General features: G+C 47.2%; 3 non-coding genes across 3 annotated transcripts; 2 read left to right on the forward strand and 1 right to left on the reverse strand.

Moving 5' to 3' along the window:
- The first annotated feature begins 674 nt into the window (after window positions 1-674).
- trnar-ccu (transfer RNA arginine (anticodon CCU)) lies at window positions 675-747 on the forward strand. Its single transcript has one exon. It is a non-coding gene; the product is annotated as a tRNA-Arg (tRNA).
- Window positions 748-3,285: 2,538 nt separating this feature from the next.
- On the reverse strand, window positions 3,286-3,358 carry trnar-ccu (transfer RNA arginine (anticodon CCU)). Its single transcript has one exon. It is a non-coding gene; the product is annotated as a tRNA-Arg (tRNA).
- Window positions 3,359-8,246: 4,888 nt separating this feature from the next.
- Window positions 8,247-8,319, forward strand: trnar-ucu (transfer RNA arginine (anticodon UCU)). The gene has a single exon. It is a non-coding gene; the product is annotated as a tRNA-Arg (tRNA).
- The last annotated feature ends 241 nt before the right edge of the window (window positions 8,320-8,560 follow it).

Consider the following 8,560-nt stretch of genomic DNA (forward strand, 5'->3'; position numbering starts at 1 on the left):
TTGTGGTGGTTCACGGACTCCCAGCCCAACTGCTTGTTCTGTGGTGCTGTGGAGTCCATGGAACAGGGCGCTTGCACTCCCTTTTTAGCTTTCTGGGAAACCTTCTCCTCCGTTCCTGGTTAGACTTCAGCCCCACACTCCCCATCATTGGGCACCCGTGCCGAGGGGGGAGGGTTGGTCAGAGGATCTCCTCGTGGGTCTGCTCCTGGGCCTGGCCAAACTGGTTGTTAGGGCCGATTGCCTGACCCTCTTCCGCGGTTAGGTTCGAGCCCGGGTGTCCCTGGAGAAGGAGCACGCAGTGTCTACCAACATCCTTGAGCTGTTCAGAGAGTGCCCTCCCCCTCACTGTTTGGTCACACAGCATTGCCCTTTGATGCTTGTCACTGGCCACTCGGGTGTTTCATTTCTTCCTGGTGGTGGGAATTGAATAAAGATTTGTACATCTGTTGTCTTTCACTGTGTCTCACACCTGCACACACACAACATGGGTGCTGGGGAAAATATAAGCACTACCACAATTAGGCAGCAGTGCGGGGGGAAAGAGAAAAACATATATAACCAGGAGATTTAGAATCCCCTCAGTCCAGGGCACTGACTCTGTGCTGGCTGAGCCACAGTCAGTGTGTTCTTGCAAAACAAAACTTAAAAGCTGCAATTTTAACATCACACATGTGGCCCCAGTGGCCTAATGGATAAGGCACTGGCCTCCTACGCCAGGGATTGTGGGTTCAAGTCCCATCTGGGGTGTCTGACATTTTAACCCTTGTCTTCATGGCTGATCTTTGTCTGAGGTCAAGCCGATTTTTCATCTCATCTGGATAAGTCCCCAGGTCTGTGTTGGGTTGGTGGTACCCTGTGTCAGAAAAATACAGAATGTTGAGGATATGCAGGATATAGGGGTGAATCGTCTGAAAGAGACAGCACAGGCACAATGGCTGAAAACCTTCTGAGATTCTCCTGGGGATGTCATGGCAGCTCAGTGGGTAGCACTGCTGCCTCACAGCGTCAGGGACCTGGCATTGATTCCTCCCTTGGGTGTCTGTTTGTGTCGAGTTTGCACATTCTCTCCATGGGGTACTCCGGGTGGTTTGGTTTCCTCCCACAGCCCAAAGATGTGCAGGTTCGGTGGATTGGCTTTGGGGAATGCAGGGTGAGAGGATAGGGGTTGGGCCTGGATGGGATGATCTTCAGAGTGACAGTGGGGACATGATAGACTGAATGGCCTCCTCCCACCCCACTCTAGGGCTTCTCTGAACAAGTTTGGAGCAGATGGTCAGAGCTCCACTGCAAGGCCCAGTCAAGGCTTCGCGAAGGGACTGGCATCCAGGTGTGTGTTCCTCCCCTACATTTCTCTGATCTTCTAGAATCTTCTGTGGCTTTGGCCAGTACGATCATGAGCTGGGTTCACAACATCCAATGGGGTCACACCAATACACTTAACTGTTGTCATGCCAGGACCTTTCAAGTGGGTTGTCTCAGGCTGACACTTCTCCAATATACAACCCTCAGTCTGGTTGGAACTGGTTCTTCTTGAATCTTTGTAGCTCTTTGATCTTAGTTGCACTGTTCTCTGGAGCTGAAAGCTGCTGTTTAATTTAGTTTGGCCAATTTTCTATCAGGTCAAATTTCTCCAGCTGAGGATCAATTGAGAATGCCTCATTTTGTTGCCATGGACACGTGACCACACAGGATTAAGATCAGCTGCACAGTGAAGGTTTCAACAAAATCAATACCCCAAATAAGACTTGAGCCCACAATTTCTGGTTTAGGAAGTTCGTGCCTTACCCATGAGGTCACTGGTTTCCAACAGATAGACCTACCAATCTATGGACAAAGCAGCTTCTGTTTTGGTTGTGTTGGTGTCAGTCTAAGCTATATTCTGTCAACATTACCACTTGAACCCCAGATTACCTGCATGTTTGGTATTTATGATAAGGTCCAATATGTCAATGGAAATGATTGAAATCTGGGTGTTCAAGGTTGGAATTGATGGGGCTGTGGCTATGCATTTGGGCCCTTACCTTTCTTAGTCAAGGTATTGAATACAATTGCAAGGAGGCTATGATGGAGATGTGAGGTAGTTAGGCCATCGTTGGAGAACTTGGAGTGCCACATCCACAGATTGGACAAACATTTGTGGGAAGGCAACTGCTGAGGCTGACTCACAGAGTTTACAGAGGGAGGTGGATGGGTCAAGGGAGTGACCAAAAACTCAGCAAATGAAAGACAATGTGGGACTGTGTGAGGTCATACACTTTGGTCGGAAGAATAAAGCAACTGGATATTATTTCAATGGAGAAAGACAGCAGAAAGTTCCAGCACAGGGAGATATGAAATGTGTTTTTGCGGTCTCGCTGTTGATCGTTTGCTGTGACCAACCTTCATGGTAATATCGGTGAGATGTTCTTGGTTTCTCTTTAGTTCTTGAGTCTGGTTAAGCCGATTGTGATTTGCAGGCCGTGGTGAGACTGCGGTCAAGATCACCGTCAGTTTCTTGGATGAAGTCTTCACGACTGGTAACACTGACAGTCACCACTGGAGAGTGTCTCTGCCATTATCTGCAGTTGGCCCTGCACATCAACGGTTTCATCAGCAAACCTCAAGAGACAACATCCAAAACCTTTGTGCTCTTGAAGGCAAATCCCTTCTCATTAAGACAAGAAACAAAATGTCTTTAATGTGATGATGGTGATTTGAACATTCGGGAAGATCAGGGAAAAGGAGCATAGGGACACACATATGGATGGCAGTCCCTTCACGAAGCCTTGACTGGGCCTTTGACCATCTGCTCCAAACTTGTTCAGAGAAGCCCTAGAGTGGGGTGGGAGGAGGCCATTCAGACCATCACATCCACACTGACCCTCTGAAGAGCATCCCAGCCAGGCCTAACCCCTATCCTCTCACCCTGCACTCCCCAAAGCCAATCCACCGAACCTGCACATCTTTGGGCTGTGGGAGGAAACCAAAGCACCCGGAGTACCCCATGGAGAGAATGTGCAAACTCGACACAAACAGACACCCAAGGGAGGAATCAAAGCCAGGTCCCTGACACTGTGAGGCAGCAGTGCTACCCACTGAGCCAACATGCCATTCCCAGGAAAATCTCAGCAGGTTTTCAGCCATTGTGACTGTCCTGTCTCTTTCAGGGAATTTAGCCTGAATCCTGCAGATCCCCAAAAGACTTGTGTAAGGTCACATGGGACACCACATCCCATCAACTGAATGCAGACATGGGGATGTTTGCAAAGTGGATTAAAGATTAATGACACGTAAGGAAAAGCCCGACACCCCAGATGGGACTTGAACCCACAATTTCTGGCTTAGGAGGCCAATGCCTTATCCATTAGGCCACTGGGGCTGCACAGTCAAGGCAAAAATAGCAGCCTTTAAATACTGCACCCTGACCTCTCGTTGTATGTTTTTCTGAGTTTTATTCTCTCACTGCACTCTGGGGATCCAAGATGGGGGTGATCTCAGACGATCATGTTGCAGAGTTTCGCACCACAGCACCAGGGGGAAGAATTTCTATCCCACCCAATCCAGACCATCGCGATATCCTGGGACTCTGAAAAGGTTGTGGAGTCCCAGGACATTGTGAAAAATCAACTTACCTGCGTTTTCATCGTCCAGGGATGTTGGAGAAGGGAGGAGCAGTGTCCGGGGCCAGGCCCCCGGCCCAGCCTGCAGGATCCTCGGACTCGATTACCGACCAGGCCCTGGGGAAGGAGCTCGTGAAATCTCATGAGATGTTGGGGAAGCAGATTAGAGGTGAAGCTGGCCCCGATCTCGATCATGCTGCAGAAGCATGAACAGCAGCTGGGAGACCTGGAAAAGAGGACGGATGAGGTTGAACACACAGTCACAGCGGTGGAAGCTGATACCAGTGCCTCTAAGGATAGGATCCAAGTGTCAGACGCTGAGGGGTGACCTTACAGAGGTTTATAAAATCATGAGGAGCATGAATAGGGTAAACCGCCAAGGTCTTTTCCCTGGGGTGGGGGACTCCAGAACTAGAGGGTTTAGGTTTAGAGTGAGAGAGAAAAGATATAAAGGAGACCTAAGGGGCAACTTTTTCAGGCAGAGGGTGGTGTGTGTGTGGAATGAGCTGCCAGAGGAAGTGGTGGAGGCTGGTACAATTACATCGTTTAAAAGGCATCTGGATGGGTATATGAATAGGAAGAGTTTGGAGGGAGATGGGCCGGGTGCTGGAAGGTGGGACTAGATTGGGTTGGGATATCTGTTCAGCATGGACGGGTTGGACCGAGGGTGTGTTTCTGTGCTGTACATCTCTATGACTCGATGACTGGAAGTGTCAGTCTGAGTAAATCCGTTGTCTAGCTCCTGGCAATGTGACCCCATTGGATGAGGTGAACCCAGCTCATGACCCCGTTGACCAAAGCTACAGAACATTCTGGAAGATCAGGGAAAAGAAGGATATGAACACACACCTGGATGCCAGTCCCTTGGCAAAGCCTTGACTGGGATCTGCAGCAGAGCTCTGACCATCTGCTCCAAACATGTTCATAAAAGCCCAAGAGTGAGAGGGACAAGCCATTCACCCCAGCAAGTCCACACTCAGCCTCTGAAGAGCATCCCATCCAGGCCCAACCCCTATCCTCTCACCCTGCATTCCCCAAAGCCAATCCACCGAACCTGCACATCTTTGGGCTGTGGGAGGAACACAATGCACTCCGAGTACCCCAGGGAGAGAATGTGCAAACTCGACACAAACAGACACCCAAGGGAGGAATCAAAGCCAGGTCCCTGACACTGTGAGTCACCATGCCAACCCCAGGAGAATCTCAGCAGTTCTTTCCCCATTGTGGCTCTGCTGTCTCTTTCAGATAGTTTCGACTGAATCCAGCAGATCCCCGACAACTTTGTGCAAGTTCATCTTGGACAGCACTTCCCATCAACTGAATGCAGACATGGGGATGTTTATAATGTCGATTAGAAGTAAAGTTCAAAGAGGGCAACCTATAAAATTAATCTACTCAGGAGGGGATTTGAACCCACAATCCCTAGCTGAGGAATCCCAATATCTTATCCATGAGGTCACTGGGACTACATGTCTGCTGTTAAACTGGCAGCCTTTAAATACTGCACCCTGATGGCTCATATTGTGTTTTTCTCAGTTTTATACTCTCACTAATTGTTTTTTCCAACTTCCACCTCATGCTAAAAAATTGGCTGCTTGATAAATCAATCTCGCTTCCCATTTGTCCCCAAACGGACAGACAAGAAACCAACCAAACTCCAATATTGCACAACTCACATCTGAGGAAAATGGAGCAGACAGGAAAATAGCAAAGGGCTCAATGTTATTTTGTGCAACGGTTTCAAGATATTTGCAGTTAGTGGGGAGGAAGTAGGTGGAGATGTTGCAAAAGGTTGCATTGAGGACAAATGCTTTCTTTGGTTAGACTGCACTTGGAATACTGTGTCCAGTTCTGGTCGCCCTATTAGAGGAAAGATGTGGATGCTTTGGAGAGGGTTCAGAGGAGGTTTACCAGGATGCTGCCTGGACTGGAGGGCTTATCTTATGGAGAGAGGTTGACTGAGCTCAGACTTTTCTCATTGGAGAAAAGGAGGAGGAGAGGGGACCGAATTGAGGGATACAAGATAATGAGAGGTATGGATAGAGTCGATAGCCAGAGACTATTTCCCAGGGCAGAAATGGCTAACACCAGGGGTCATAATTTTCAGCTGGTTGGAGGAAAGTATAGAGGGGATGTCAGAGCCGGGTTCTTTACACAGAGAGTTTTGAGAGCATGGAATGCGTTGCCAGCAACAGTTCTGGAAGCAAGGTCAATGGGGACATTTAAGAAACTGCTGGACATGCATATGGTCACAGACATTTGAGGGTGCATACATGAGGATCAATGGTCGGCACAACAACGTGGGCTGAAGGGCCTGTTCGGTGCTGTACTGTTCTATGTTCTATGTCGTATGTTCTAAATCTACAGAATCTTAGCGGGCATTCAGCCCATTGTGGCTGCGCTGTCTCTTTCAGACAATTCTCCTCAAGATCTCCCAAATTCAGGAATTGCCTTGTGCAAGTTTCTATTACACATCATTCGCCATAATCTCAACACAGGCACAGTTATTTTGAACTGAGTAGTTTGAAAAATGCAGTCAATTTGGATCGTGATGAAGTTGGCATGGGACAAAAGTCACCTACAAAGACCAAGCTTAAAACGTAAGCAGCCCAGAGGGAAATTAAACCCACAATCCCAGACTGAGGAGGACAGTGGTTTACCCAATATGCTACTAGGGCACACATAGCCATTTGCCAGTGTAAAGTCTTGGCAGCAATGAGTGTTACAGCCCAGCATGTTCCAACATCTCAGATGACATTTTCAGGGATGCACTAAGGTTTTGGGCAACTGCTGCCAAGGTGTAACAGGGAAACAACACAGTCTCAGGTCTTTCTGACAAATTGTCACATCATTCTATCAATTCTCAGATCCTCTTGGTGCCTGACAATGAACAGAGATCAGTTCCTGCCCAAGTACAAATGCCTTTTTGTTCACAACGATACAGAAGCTTTGAGAAATGTCAACATTCCAATGTTTTGTTGGTTCTTATCTCTCTGCATAGACTGCACAGATCTGATTTAGAATCAAGGAAAGCATACCAAACGCCTTCTTCACTATCCTATCGATCTGCGACTCTACTTTCAAGGAGCTATGAACCTACACTCTAAGGTCTCTTTGTTCACCAACACTCCCTGGGACATTCCCATTAAGTCTATAAGCCCAGTTAAGATTTGCTTTCCCAAAATGCAGCACCTCACATTGATCTAAATTAAACTCCACCCATCACTCCTCAGCTCATCGGCCCTTCGAATCAAGATCCCGTTGTAATCTGAGGGAACCTTCTTTGCTGTCCACTACACCTCCAATTTTGGTGTCATCTGCAAACTTATTAATGATACCTCATAATGATACTAACATATATATAAATGACGGAAAGTAGTGGACCCATCACTGATTCTTGTGGCACTCCATTGGACACAGGGCTCCAGTCTGAAAAACAACCCTCCACCACCATCCTCTGTCTCCTACCTTTGAGCCAGTTCTGTATCCAAATAGCTAGTTCTCCCTGTATTCCATGAGATCTAACCTTGCTGATCAGCCTCCCATGGGGAACCTTGTTGAACGCCTTACTGAAGTCCATATAGATCACATCCACCGCTCTGCCCTCATCAATCCTCTTTGTGACTTTTTCAGAAAACTCAATCATGTTTTTGAGTCATGATTTCTCCACCATTTTATCTGTTTCAGATTTCCAGCATTCAAAGCATTTAGCTTTTATTGGTGAGCTTGCCATTTCACTTCGCAATGAAAAACATTTTGTGAGTTGTGAGTTCATGGAATGCCCTGCCAGAATCAGTGGTGGACTCTCCCTCTTTCTGGTCATTCAAGTGGGCATTGGATAAGCATATGGAGGTTATTGGGCTAGTGTAGGTTAGGTAGGCTTCGGTCGGCGCAACATCGAGGGCTGAAGGGCCTGTACTGTGCTGTATTTTTCTATGTTCTATGTTTTGTGATTTACACATGAAAGAACTGAAACCAACCTGGTCATTCTAAATGATGCGAGACTTCACACAAAATCCAGATTTTTTTCAATATATAATTTCAGTGACATCACACTGTAAACTTTTGCCATAAATTCTGTGTCATACAATCTTATACTCCACAACCACCTGACGAAGCAGCAGTGCTACGAAAGCTAGTACTTTGAGATAAACCTGTTGGACTACAACCTGGTGTTGTCTGATTTTTAACGATGATTATTAGAAGCTTGCACAAGGTAATTCCAGGATTTGGGAGATCTTGGTGTGAATTGTCTGAAAAAGACAGCACAGCCATAATGGGCTGAATGCCTGCTATGATTCTGTTGATTTGTCCTCAATGCAGCTGTTTGCAACATCTCCACTTCCTCCTTCCCCACTACCTGCAAATATCTTCAAGGTGCTGCACAAAATAACATTGAGCCCTTTGCTATTTTCTCGTCTGCTCCATATTCCTTAGACTTGAGTTGTGCAACATTGGAGTTTGGTTAATTTCTCAACTGTCCGTTTGGGGACAAATGGGACGTGAGATTGATTAATCAAGCAGCCAACAATTTATCATGAGATGGTCGGGGTAAAAAACAATCAGTGAGAGGATAACACTCAGAAACACACAGTATGAGAGGTCGGGTGCAGTACATAAAGGCTGTGATTTCCAGCCAGGTGTGTGGCCCCAGTGGCCTAATGGATATGGCACTGGCCTTCTAAGTCAGGGATTGTGGGTTCGAGTCCCATCTGGGGTGTCAGTCACTTGTACTTTGTCAACTTGATTTCTAATCTACTTTGGGAAAATCTCCATGTCTGCATTCAGTTGATGGGAAGTGGTGCCTAACATCTTCTTGCACAAGTTTTGCAGGATTGAGGTGAATTGTCTGAATGAGAAAGCACAGTCACAATGGCTGAAAACCTGCTGAGATTCTCCTGGGGATGGCATGGTGGCTCAGTGGGTAGCACTGCTGCCTCACAGTGTCAGGGACCTGGCTT

The sequence above is a fragment of the Chiloscyllium punctatum genome, chromosome 18, assembly GCF_047496795.1.
Source record: "Chiloscyllium punctatum isolate Juve2018m chromosome 18, sChiPun1.3, whole genome shotgun sequence".
NCBI classification, from domain to species: domain Eukaryota; kingdom Metazoa; phylum Chordata; class Chondrichthyes; order Orectolobiformes; family Hemiscylliidae; genus Chiloscyllium; species Chiloscyllium punctatum.